The following is a 13410-nucleotide window of genomic DNA, read 5'->3' on the forward strand; positions in this document are numbered from 1 at the left end:
AATTATCCCTAATACAAGCAGCAGAGTAATCTCCGCAGCTGTTCGTTCTCCAACGATTCTTCTGCTGAGGTGGAGCACAAATGAAAGTAAGCTGATTCTTCAGATAAATGGGATAATTTTAGACACTTCCGCGACCCTTTAGAATTGTCGACTCATTAATACCAATACCCAGAAACATCTGTCCTGCTAGCCATATTTTATAGTTGAAATCACTAAGGCTCAGGGAAGATAGGAAAGTACTAGGGTCAACATTTGCATGTCCTTATTTCCAATTCCCTAAGCCTAAAATAACTGGGTTCATCCATGGCCCACTATACGGAATGTACCCCATTCTGTAACTCTCCCCATTTACCAGCTGAAAAGTGGCATGGTTGAGTTATTACTGCTTGGGCTGTGTAGCCCAACCACTTGGGTTCCAAGTCCGCCTTTACGATTTATTGAGTGTGTGGCCTGGGGCAATTACTCAACCCTTCTGCATTTCAGGGTCCTCCCTTATAACATGTAGCTGATAACAGGATCACAGTCGAGGCCTTTTTTTTTCCCCCAGATTAAATGAGAAAACAGGAAAAGTACATTGTCTGTACTTTACAGACCTGTAAAAGTCTGAGAAACATTAGCTGTAATTAGCTGACACTGCATAGATTGACAAGCTCTTCAAGAAGTTGCAAACATTCGGTTATATTTAAAGACTTCTAGGGGCGCCTGACTGGCTCAGTGGGTAGAGCATGTGACTCTCAATCCCAAGGTTGCAAGTTCGAGCCCTACATTGGATGTAGCGATTACTTAAAAATAAATCAATAGTGGGCGCCTGGGTGGCTCAGTCGTTAAGCGTCTGCCTTCAGCTCAGGTCATGATCCCAGGGTCCTGGGATTGAGCCCCGCATCTGGCTCCCTGCTCTGCGGGAAGCGTGCTTCTCCCTTTCCCACTGCCCCTGCTTGTGTTCCCTCTCTCGCTGTGACTCTCTCAAATAAATAAATAAATAAATAAATAAGGGTGCCTGCATGGCGTATTCGCTTAAGCATCCAACCCTTGGTTTCGGCTCAGGTCATGATCCCAGAGTTGTGAGGTAGATGGAGCCCCCACCCCCACCCTGCGTTGGGCTCCATGCTGGGTGTGGAGGCTGCTTAAGATTCACTCTCCCTCGAAGGGAGGAAAAAATGAAACAAGATGAAACCAGAGAGGGAGACAAACCATAAGAGACTCTTAATCTCAGGAAACAAACTGAGGGTTGCTGGAGTGGTGGGGGGGTGGGAGGGATGGGGTGGCTGGGTGACAGACATTGGGGAGGGTATGTGCTATGGTGAGCGCTGTGAATGGTGTAAGACTGAGGAATCACAAACCTGTGCCTCTGAGACAAATAATACGTTATATGTTAAAAAAAAAAAAAGTAGGAAGGGAAAAATGAAGGGGGGGAAATCGGAGGGGGAGACGAACCATGAGAGACTATGGACTCTGAGAAACAAACTGAGGGTTCTAGAGGGGAGGGGGGTGGGGGGATGGGTTAGCCTGGTGATGGGTATTAAAGAGGGCACGTTCTGAGTGGAGCACTGGGTGTTACACACAAACAATGAATTGTGGAACTCTACATCAAAAACTAATGATGTAATGTATGGTGACTAACATAACATAATAAAATTAAATTAAAAAAAAGATTCACTCTCCCTCCCCCCCAAAATAAATAAATAAATCTTATAAATAAATAAATAAATAAACAGACATTTCCAGGATGCATACCAACTACCAACAATGGTAAATTACTTGGGAGGAGTAGACTTCGGATGCAAATTGAACTTCAGTGTTTTCACTTGGCATACTTCAGAACTAAGTATGGACTGTGTTGCAACAAGCATGTTGTACTATTTTAATTTTAATTAAATAAAGACAGAATATTTCAAAGCCCACTTCAGGAATCCACTGAGCCCTTGGAGGTCACCTTCCAGAATTTCTTTTATACATTTAACCTCCCTGTTCCCTTAGCCCTTTGTAAAGATGCCCCACCCTCTCCAGGCTAACCTTTTGATGAGACCTTTTGATTATAATCCAGCGGTTGCTGATGTCTGCACTCCTGGAGCGCATCTGCAAAAAGGCATGCAAATATTGCAAGTTCCTGCAAGTGTAAGCACGCTGGGCTCATCGTGAAGAAGACCGCAGTCATGCGCCAGGGAAACTGAGCCCCAAGCAGAGATTTCCATCAGCAATAGAGTGCTGAAGGCTGTCACAGCGTTCTGCTATCTGGGCACCAGGCTGTCCATCAGCATGTGGATTGACAAGGAAAGGGAAAACAGAAAAGAGAAGCAAGCGCCAAGCATCCTTCCCAGGGTGGCATGGCTGTGGCACCATAGCCCAGACCCAACCAGAGCCCCGTAGCTCTTATACTTCCCAGAGGAGTGTACAATTCATTAACTGCTGTAAAATCCTCAAGCAGCTTCCCCAGGATGTTTAGTGTCCAATGAGAGATTGTTTAAACAAATAGGCAACTCTTCAGCAAGTTTCTTAATTTCCTTTGTAAAGTTGGAGGGTATTAGGGTAATGCTAGTGCTATAACAAGAGTTCATTGCACCCTTACAGGAATGCCCTGCAGATGCTCCTGGATTGGAGAGGTGGGGCTCTGCTCTGTACAGTCCCTACAGGACCCAAGTTGGTGGGATGGGAGCGGGTCTTCTGCTTCAATACTGGCTTCCAAGATCCCCTGGACTTTGGCATCCAGCGGGTGGAACAGGAAAGAGGAGTGTTCGTGGGAGGTTTTCATGGGCTAGGCCTGGAAATGGTGCTGTTACATTCTGTGGCCATACCTATCTATGTGCAGAGGAGGCTGGGAAATGTGGTTCATCTCTGTGCCCAGAGGAAAAGAGGATGTGGATTTGGTGAACAGAGAGCCAGTCTCTATAGAAGAAATCACATATTTACCTTGAAAGTTGCGATAAGGATTAAAGACGACGTCAGGAGGTGTGCTTGGCTCATTGGCTACTGGGGAGGAGAGTAAGGATGTAAAAAAGAGGTAAGCTGTAGAATGCCCAAGCAGGGACTAGATAGTGGGATGAGCTGGAGGAGTCACAGGCACGGGGTTAAGGCGATGACAGAGCAGACTGAATTAGGGCTAAGGGGTTTGAGTTGGGGGCACTCAGGTAGTCCCTAATGCTGCCCACCAAAGGGTTTCAGTGCTCTGCCTTCACAAGGCAGGAATGCACACCACCCCTCTACCCCGCTACCTCCAATCCTCTACCTCTCCGCCCCCCACCCCTCACACCAAAGGCCTCTACCCACATTGCTGAGCGTGTGGTCATGTGACGAGTTGCGGCCAAAAGGCAGAAAGGACATGTATCACTTCTGGACTGAGTTTTTAATTGCCGGTGTAAGGCTGTCTAGAGGGCTCTTTTCCCTTTGCCAATGAACAATAAACAATATTCTGGAGAGGACTGGCTCCATCAGCCCGGAGCCAGGAGGGCAACACAGAGTGGAGCCTCTCGGCACTCATGTAATATCTTGTGTTGTTTTAAATCATTGGGAATTGGGAAGTTGTATATTACTGCAGCATAACATATTTATTCTGACTGATATAGAAATCTTTTTTCAGGCAAGAGTCATCGGATAGTCTGTGAACGAACAAATCAACAAAAAGTTATTCTTGTCCATTTTAGATCAGTTCTAAGAATAAAGGGATCACGCTTTTAAGAACATAATTTGTATATTATTGCCTCAATGCAAGCAAAGGAAGTGCTTTATGGGCTTTGCATTATTTTAAATATTGATAAAATCAACTTTCAAGAGAGCCCCAGATACACTCTCTTCCTTAAAAGACCACTAGTCCCAATTTAGAGGAAGTTTGTTTTTTTTTTTTTAAGATTTTATTTATTTATTGTCAGACAGAGAGAGAGAGAGCACAAGCAGGGGGAGCAGCAGGCAGAGGGAGAAGCAGGCTCCCTGCTGAGCAAGGAGTCTGATGAGGGACTTGATCCCAGGACCCTGGGATCGTGACTTGAGCCGAAGGCAGACACTTAACCGACTGAGCCCCCCAGGAGTCCCTAAGGAAGTTTAAAGCTACAAAATCCTAAAGAGAGATGTTAAGGACATATAATCAGAAGTAAAAGAAAAATGAGAATGGGAGAACTTTGGAGGGCATTGTGGGCAGCTGTCTGAAGTATTTTTAAGTAGGGCACAAATTTGGCTGCTTGCCTGTCCTCTGGGATATCTAGAACTGACCTCCTGAATTACAGAGGGGCCCCTGCACTGTTGGTTGCTTATGGGGCCTCCTGGTGCTCTGGCCTGTGGACCAGCCCTGCAATGTCCTCCTAACTCGTGCCGTGCCATTTTGATCTTACTCACATCATCCCACACTGCAGATAACTTGACATAAAAATATGATGAGTGACTCGTTTTAATATATCCCCTAGAGTAAACTAAGCAATCCAACAAAACACCCTAGCTCTGCTCACTTCAGCATAACGGTGTTAAAAACAAACAAACCACAGGCTCAACATGGAGTCACTTGCCCCCAAGACAGCAAATCAAGATTCTAACTGCAGTTTCAGCCTGTCCCAGGAATGTGACCTTTAACTAGTCAATCTGGAATCACCGATCAGCACTAGTTAGGTGATCTGCATGATAGAACCCCCCCACACTCTTCTCCCAAAGGAAGGTAACCTTGCCCCAAACAGTCTACTCTCTGTTAGAAACTTCCATTTTCCACCCCTTTCTGCCTAAAAAGTCCTTCCATTTTGTACAACTTTTCAGAGCTCCTTTCTTTTTTTTTTTTTAAGATTTTCTTTTATTTATTTGACAGAGAGACACAGAGAGTGAGGGAACACAAGCAGGGGGAGCAGGAGAGGGAGAAGCAGACTCCCTGCTGAGCACAGAGCCCAACATGGAGCTTGATCCCAGGACTCTGAAAACCCCGGCACCCCTCAGAGCTTCTTTCTATTTGCTATACGGGATGCTGTCCAATTCATAAATCATTGAATAAAGCTAATTTGATTATTTACTCAGTTGAATTTCATTATTTAACAGATTTGGTGGCATCAGTGGGATCAAAAGAGACTTTCAACGACTTTGGGGACAAAGAAACACAAACATGATGCCCACGAACCCTTTTGAGTTCTCTGTCTTTCTTGCTGTTTCCAAGGACTGTGGGTAAATTCCTTTCAGTTCTGAGCTCCACCGTCTTATTGGCTTTCCAGTCTGCAATTCTCATTTTTGGAAATCCAGTCCAGTCTGCCGTCCTCATTTTGGGGGTTTGCTGTTTTGGTCCTTTCCCCAGTATCCAGTTCCAGGCTGGGAATTGCTGGTGGTGCACACAGGACCCTCTGTTGCCCAGTCCACAATAACATCTCTTGGTTACTGCTGGTGTGTTTCAGTGTACATGTTTGTTTGTCTCGATAAAAGTTATGGCCAACAGGGACCTCGGAAGCCAAAAAGCCACAAATTTGATGGGCATGGGTTGAGCACTTAAAAGTTATTAGAGCACTTGCCAGCTAACCCAAAGACTCTTGTGTTAGGGTAAGTCGGTTGTGGAATGAGTTATATTGACACTAGATTACCCACCAACTTCAAGAAAATCTCTATTCAAGGAAGGTACACTGTGAAACGCCTCCAACCCAGCAGCACATCCCTCTTAGATAGTGGCTTGGTTCCAAGAGACCTAAAAACTTAGCAGGAAGAAGGAGGAGGAGGAGAAGAAGGGGAAGGAGCAGGAGGAAGGAGGAGGAAGAAGAGGAAGGCGGAGGAGGAGAAGGAGAAGAATGGGTCTTTAAATTCTAAAGAGTTGAACATACGCACCTTCCAGCCACCTATTTATTTTACATCTAAGAACTACAGTCATGGAAGCTGTGGATATTGAAAAAAATGGCAAAAATCTTACTAAAAACAATCTAGAATAACATGGCCATTATGGGGAATGTTCCAATTAGACAAGATTCTTCATTTAAGAGGTGCCCTTGAAAGCCGGGATTCCTGATTTAAACAAATGGGATGAGATGCCTATTTTATTTTATTTTATTTTTAAGCTTTTATTTATTTGACAGAGAGAGAGAGACATAGTGAGAGAAGGAACACAAGCAGGGAGAGTGGGAGAGGGAGAAGCAGGCTTCCCGCCGAGCAGGGAGCCCGATGGGGGGCTCGATCCGAGGACCCTGGGACCATGACCTGAGCCGAAGGCAGACGCTTAACGACTGAGCCACCCAGGCGCCCCGAGATGCCTATTTTAATTGGTATGTAGAAGCTTTCAAAAGTCTTCAAGATTTCAAAATTGCTTCATTAAAAAATTCATTGGCTCAGTTGGTTAAGCGACTGCCTTCGGCTCAGGTCATGATCCTGGAGTCCTGGGATCGAGTCCCACATCGGGCTCCTTGCTCAGCAGGGAGTCTGCTTCTCTCTCTGACCCTCTTCCCTCTCGTGTTCTCTCTCATTCTCTCTCTCTCGAATAAATAAAAAAAAAAAATCTAAAAAAAAAAAATTCATTGCAACAAGCTAATGAAATATTAAAGACACAAGAGGTACCTTAAAAGACAGTAAGACTGACGTGACTCCTACTGCCCCCTTCTACCCTCATTTACCTGAGTACTCATGTTCTACTAATTCTCTATCCGAATTGCCTTTCCACTCTGAAGAGACTATTAAACAATTCCCCTTTAAGATAAAACCAACCCAGATTGCAGGCGATCACTCCTTGGTCAAAGGCCGAACTAAGAGCCATAGTTAAAGAAATGTCCTAACCCTAGGGAGGATCCCCGAATGGCTTTTGAAAAATTTAAGAGTCATTCTGGGGACCTATGACCCAGGCAGCCACATCTTTATGAGCTTGTATGCATGTTGGTAGGACCTGTTGAAGCCCAAAAACGCATGCAGGAAGCAAAATGGCAAAACCCCAAGAATGATATTCGAGATCCTCAATCTTCAATATGTTCCCTTCATGGACCAGAAAAAGCTTGCAATGCTTGCAATGTAGTAACTGATCTTTTCAAAGCCATTCCTAGGGGCGCCTCGTTGGTTCAGGTGGTAGTGCATGAGACTCTTGATCTCAGGGTTGTAAGTTGGAGCCCCATGTTGGGTGTAGAGATTACTTAAAAATAATTAAAAAATAAAAAACAACAACAACAAAAAATAATTAAAAAATCAAAAAAATAATAAAAAATCTAGGGGCACCTGGGTGGCTCAGAGGGTTGAGCATCCAACTCGATTTCAACTCAGGTTGTGATCTCAGGGTCCTGAGATCAGGCCTGCATCAGGCTCTGCACTAGGCGTGGAGCCTGCTTGGGAGTCTCTCTCTCCTTTTCCCTCTGCCCCTCCCCCCATCTCTCTCTCTCTCAAAAATAATAATAATAATAATACATCTTTAAAAAAAAAAGCCATTCCTAGAGTCTTCCCTGGCCACATTGTTTGGTTGATTTTTCAAACATGCAAACAAAAGAAAGATGAACCTGTGGCAGACTTTAAAACCCTCCACGGAAGCTGTCTTCCTACAGCCTCCAGGTTCCACACAATAAATTAGGTCACCCAACCTGCTTTAACTGTCCTATTTATAAATGGATTATCTCTTGAGATTAGTGGATTGATAAAAAGGCAGAAAATAGGATGGGAAGCCACCAGTTAGACTGATGTCATGACCACAACGGAGCATTTTGAAAGGACTTTGAAGCAAGACCATAAAAAAGTTCACCAAACTATTGGCCTTACAGCTACAACAGACCCAAGGCCAGAGACTTAAAATGATACCTGGGCCTCCAGCATTACACCTTCCTAGGGGTCCATTATCAAAACCCTGGCCCAGAAATCAATGTCTCTATTGTAATCAAGTGGGACACTGGAAAAGAGATCATCCTCCGAGGCCCAAAACAAATTCTTCCATATCAACTCGAATGCCTTTGTATCTGCCCCCAGAAGAGGCCCCCCTATGGTCCCTGCCCAGAGTAGATGGGACTCCAAGGGACCCTCCAGATTACTCTGTCATCAGTAATCCCCTTAAACAGTCTAGCGGAGACTAAAATTAAAATTAATGGGAAATCTTGCCAAATTCTGGTAGCTACTGGAGCTACACTTTCTATTTTAAACCCCACTCTCATAGGACAACAAATCCCTCAGAGTGAAAAGAAGGTTTCCATAGGAAGGTTATCTAATAAAATTCAGAAAGAGTTTCTATCTCAAGCAGTACAAATGACTCTGTGACCTTTCACTGAAAAACATTCCTTTTTGCTGTGTGATACAGCCCCAGTTAATCTATTAGGAAGAGATCTCCTTTCTAAATTAAAAGGGATAATACATTTAGCCTCCAATGGAGACCTCACCTTAGAATTTCTTGACCAACCTTAACCTGATCTTTTATGTTCCCTACAATGTCCTTGACACAGAAGAGGAAGAATCTCAACAAAGTCTCCTGATTTAATCAAGATACCCAAAAATCTGTGGGCCTCTGCTTTTTTAAAAAAAGATTTTATTTATTTGAGAGAGAGGGAGAAAGGGAGCACAAGTCGGGGGAGGGACAGAGGGAATCTCAAGCAGAATCTCAAGCAGACTCTGAGCGGAGCACGGAGCCCGACGTGAGGCTCAGTTTCATGACCCTGAGATCATGACCTGAGCCGAAGAAATCATGAGTCGGATGCTTAACCGACTGAGACACCCAGGCGCCCCTCTGTGGGCTACTTCTAATATTGACATTGGGAGAATAAAAAGTTCAGAGCCTATAAAAATTCAGATAGACATAACTAAACCTCTTCCCAAATGGCCTCAAAATCCATTAAATTTTGAGGCCACACAAAGCCTTACACCAATAGTAGAAGACCTAATCATTCCTGGTCCCAGCCCCTGTAACCTACCCATCTTTCCAGTCCAGAAACCTAATGAGGACTTGAGATTTGTCCAGGACTTGAGAGCTATTAACAACATAGCTATTCACGGCCCATGGATGGCTCCATCAGTAGAGCATGTGACTCTTGATCTTGGGGTTGTGAGTTCACGCCCCATATTGGATGTAGAGATGACTTAAAAAAAAAAAATCTTGTTTTTCTCCCTCTCAGAACCTTCCTGCCTCTGCGTTCAGACCTCACTGCTCCAGCCTCTGGGACATGTCCCATCCTTCCAGCTTGCGGTTAGCAGTATAGAAAAAAAATTCCCTATCATTTTCTTGCCCCGTACACACCTTGAGGCGAGCAAAAGAATTAAAAATAAATTTTAACAGTGAGGGAAATCGTGCATATCCAGGCCGGTCAGTGTGGCAACCAGATTGGTGCCAAGTTCTGGGAGGTAATCAGTGATGAACACGGCATCCATCCCACCGGAACCTACCACGGTGACAGCAACCTGCAGCTGGATTGCATCTCCGTGTACTACAATGAAGCTACAGGTGGCAAATATGTTCCTCGTGCTATCTTGGTGGATCTAGACCCCGGGACCATGGACTCTGTTCGCTCAGGTCCTTTTGGGCAGATATTCAGACCAGACAACTTTGTTTTCGGTCAGTCCGGGGTAGGCAACAACTGGGCCAAGGGCCACTATACAGAGGGGGCTGAGCTGGTTGACTCAGTCCTGGATGTGGTGAGGAAGGAGGCTAAGAGCTGTGACTGCCTGCAGGGCTTCCAGCTGACCCACTCGCTGGGTGGGGGCACAGGCTCTGGAATGGGCACCTTGCTCATCAGCAAGATCCAAGAAGAGTATCCTGACCGCATCATGAACACCTTCAGTGTGGTACCCTCACCCAAAGTGTCTGACACGGTGGTCGAGCCCTACAACGCCACCCTCTCCGTCCATCAGCTGGTAGAGAATATGGATGAGACCTACTGCATTGACAATGAGGCCCTGTACGACATCTGCTTCCGTACTCTCAAGCTGACCACGCCAACCTACGGGGACCTGAACCACCTGTCTCAGCCACCATGAGTGGTGTCATCACCTGCCTCCGCTTCCCTGGTCAGCTCAATGCTGACCTCCGCAAGCTAGCCATCAACATGGTGCCCTTCCCACGTCTCCACTTCTTCATGCCCGGCTTCGCACCTCTGACCAGCCGTGGAAGCCAGCAGTATCGGGCCCTCACTGTGCCCGAACTCACCCAGCAGGTCTTTGATGCCAAGAACATGATGGCCGCCTATGACCCCCGCCATGGCCGTTACCTCACCGTGGCTGCTGTCTTGCGTGGGCGGATGTCCATGAAGGAGGTAGATGAGCAGATGCCCAACGTGCAAAACAAGAATAGCAGCTACTTCGTGGAATGGATCCCCAACAACGTCAAGACAGCAGTCTGTGATATCCCACCTCGTGGCCTCAAGATGGCAGTCACCTTCATCGGCAACAGCACGGCCATCCAGGAGCTCTTCAAGCGCATCTCGGAGCAGTTCACGGCCATGTTCCGGCGCAAGGCCTTCCTGCACTGCTACACAGGCGAGGGCATGGACGAGATGGAGTTCCCTGAAGCCGAGAGCAACATGAACGACCTTGTCTCCGCGTACCAGCAGTACCAGGACGCCACCGCAGAAGAAGAAGAGGATTTCGGTGAGGAGGCCGAAGAGGAGGCCTAAGGCAGAGCACCATCACCTCAGGCTTCTCCGTTCCCTCAGCCTTCTTCCTCAGCTGCCCCTGTCCTCTCCCTCAGAATTGCATTTTCCGCCTCTGTCTCATTTTATTTTGTTTTGTTTTCCTTTTTTGGAGGGGGGATCCTAGAACAGTGCCTGGCACATGATAGGCGCTCAATAAATATTTGTTGTTTGTAAAAAAAAAAAAAAAAAAATCTTAAGCACACACACACAAGATAGCTAGCCCCTGTTTCTCAGTTTTTCCAAGGCCGAACACCCTTCTGTAGCAAGTTCTACCTGACTCAAGGTGGTTCACTGTTGTAAACCTTTGTTCATCCCTGAAGTCCCTAAAAGCCATTTGGCTTTACTCGTACTCTTTAAAGTGAATGTATTTCTAGGCCTGGCTGGCTATTGCGGACTATGGATTCCTAATTTTTCTCTATTGGCTTCCCCACTCTATGAACTTATTAAAATTTCAGTCCCTGGATGCCTGCCTTGGGAGGATAAACATGAGCAGGCCTTTCTACGACGAAAACAAGCAGAGCAAGAACTGCGTGTCTTCGAGCCACCCAACTATTGACAACCCTTCCCCTTGTTTGTGCATGACAGAAAAACACAAGCCCTGGAAATGCTTGTGCAAGAACATGGCAATGAATACAGACCTACTGCCTTGGACAGCATACAGCTTGACTCAGTTGCTCCTGCCTATCCCAAATGCCTTCAGGCTACAGCCCCAGCTACAAAGTTGGTAGAAGCCTTAGGAAATGACATTTATTTATACACTTCACATGCGGCCTTAAGCCTCCTTAACTCTGAATTGACTCACTATTTCTCTGCAAGCCGACTCCTCCTCTAAGATCCGTCTGCTTTTGCTGCCTAATTTACATCTTAAATGTGGCAACGTCCTAAATCCCTCCGGCTACAACCCCTGCCTGATGAAGGTGAGCCCCACGACTGTGAGGTAATAATGTCCCATTTCGTGACACCGCATCCTGATTTATAAGACACCACTTTGACTAATCCTGATCTAATTTTGTGTGCTGATGAGTCACACTATAAAAATGAGAAAGGGATTTTCCAACCTGGTTATGCTGTTACTATCCAGTAGGAGCTCCTTGAAAGAGATAACCTCCCACGAGCTAAATCCATCCAGCAGAGCTCCAAGCCCTCACTGCAGCATGCCAGTTATCATCAAAAGGAAGAGTTGTTAATATTTATGCGGATAACCAGTATGCCTTGGGGGCCATCCATGATTTGGAGATGTTATGGAAACAAAGGGATTTTCTTACATCCGCTGGGACCCCAATCAAAAGTGTACAACAAATAAATGACTTTTTACTGCTATTCTCTTATCTTCTGAAATTGCTGTTATCAAAATTGAGGCTCACACTAAAAAGACAGAACCTGAGCATCGGAGAAATGCCCTGGCTCACTCTCATGCAAAGGCAGTAGCAACAGATGTGGATGAAGTCCATTCTGCTCCTGACCCCTCCTTGCCAGACTTTTGCCATCTTGACGTCTTCCTTGTAACGTGGCAACAGTCTGCTCCTGAATCAGAGACCGCAATGGGTAAACAGCCACTTGGTTCTTCCCCACTCCCTGACATATCCCATTTTCCTGTTTTTGAGTTCCTTTACCCGCCATGGAGCAATTAAGGTGATTCATATTATAAATAAATAGTTGTGGAGAGACTTCCACAAAATTGCCAAAACCGTTTACCACCAATGCCTGACCTGTCAGGTCCATGATCCTGGAAAAACTATGTTTATTCCCAGAGGCCTCAAAATTCCCTCGGGACCCTTTAAGCACCCATAGCTGGACGTCAGTCAACTGCGACCTAGTATGGGTGATCGACCTGGCCTTGGTATTGTCTGTACGTTTTCTGGATGGGTTGAAGCCTCCCCCTGCCACAGGGCCGATGCCCTCACAGAGGCAAAGAAACTGTTGGAAAACATGGTTCGCACTTGGGGTACACCTTCCACAATCTCCAGTGATCAAGGCACCCACTTCAGTGGGCAAATCTACAAGCTTTAACAAAAATCTTACAAACCTCTTGGAATTATCACTGTCCCTATCACCCTCCATCATCAGGCAAGGTCAAGAGGACAGATGGGATCCTCAAACTTAAAAATCTCTAAACTCGGGGCACCTGGGTGGTATAGTCATTTGTGTCCGGCTCTTGGTTTCTGCTCAGGTTGTGATCTCAGGGTCATGAGATCAAGCCCCATGTCAGGCTCCGCGCTCAGCACAGAGTCTGCTTAAGACTTTCTCTCCCTCTCCCCCTGCCCCTTCCCACCACTCTCTCTAAATAAACAAATCTTTTTTTTTCTTCAAGATTTTATTTATTTATTTATTTGACACACACCGAGAGACAGCGAGAGAGGGAACACCAGCAGGGGGAACGGGAGAGGGAGAAGCAGGCTTCCCGCCGAGCAGGGAGCCCGATGTGGGCCTCGATCCCAGGACCCTGGGATCATGACCTGAGCCGCAGGCAGACGCTTAACGACTGAGCCACCCAGGCGCCCTAAACAAATCTTTTTAAAAAAAAAATCTTAACTTGCTGAAACTCCTAGACTCTTTTGGCCTAAATATTGCCTCTGGTCTTGTGGACTATTTGCAGACCCCCTTTGGGAAACATAAACTCACTCCGCATAAGATAGTCACCAACCAATGTCTGTTGGTATACAACTGTCCGCTGATGCCTTGTTTTCTCAAGCTAGTATGACCAATTATAACTATTAACTATAAATCGTTAATGTCTTATGTCAAAGCCTGTCATCAACAGGTTAAGGAAGCTTTGCCAGATCCCAATTCAAAGGGTCCTGTTGGGCACAGTCCAGAACCTGCTGACTGGGTGCTCTGGAAATGAGGTCAGAAGAAGACAGCTCTTGAACCCTGTTGAAAGGGACCTTACCAA

The 13410-nt window shown here is 46.0% G+C and overlaps 1 pseudogene; it reads left to right on the plus strand.

Annotated features, from left to right (window-relative positions):
• Nucleotides 1–9171: 9171 nt before the first annotated feature.
• LOC114206390 (tubulin beta chain pseudogene) lies at nt 9172–10628 on the plus strand (annotated as a pseudogene).
• Nucleotides 10629–13410: the final 2782 nt, after the last annotated feature.

The sequence above is a fragment of the Eumetopias jubatus genome, unplaced genomic scaffold (genome assembly GCF_037043125.1).
Source record: "Eumetopias jubatus isolate StellerSeaLion01/CBP00866 unplaced genomic scaffold, mEumJub1_p1.0 scaffold_7, whole genome shotgun sequence".
Taxonomy (NCBI): domain Eukaryota; kingdom Metazoa; phylum Chordata; class Mammalia; order Carnivora; family Otariidae; genus Eumetopias; species Eumetopias jubatus.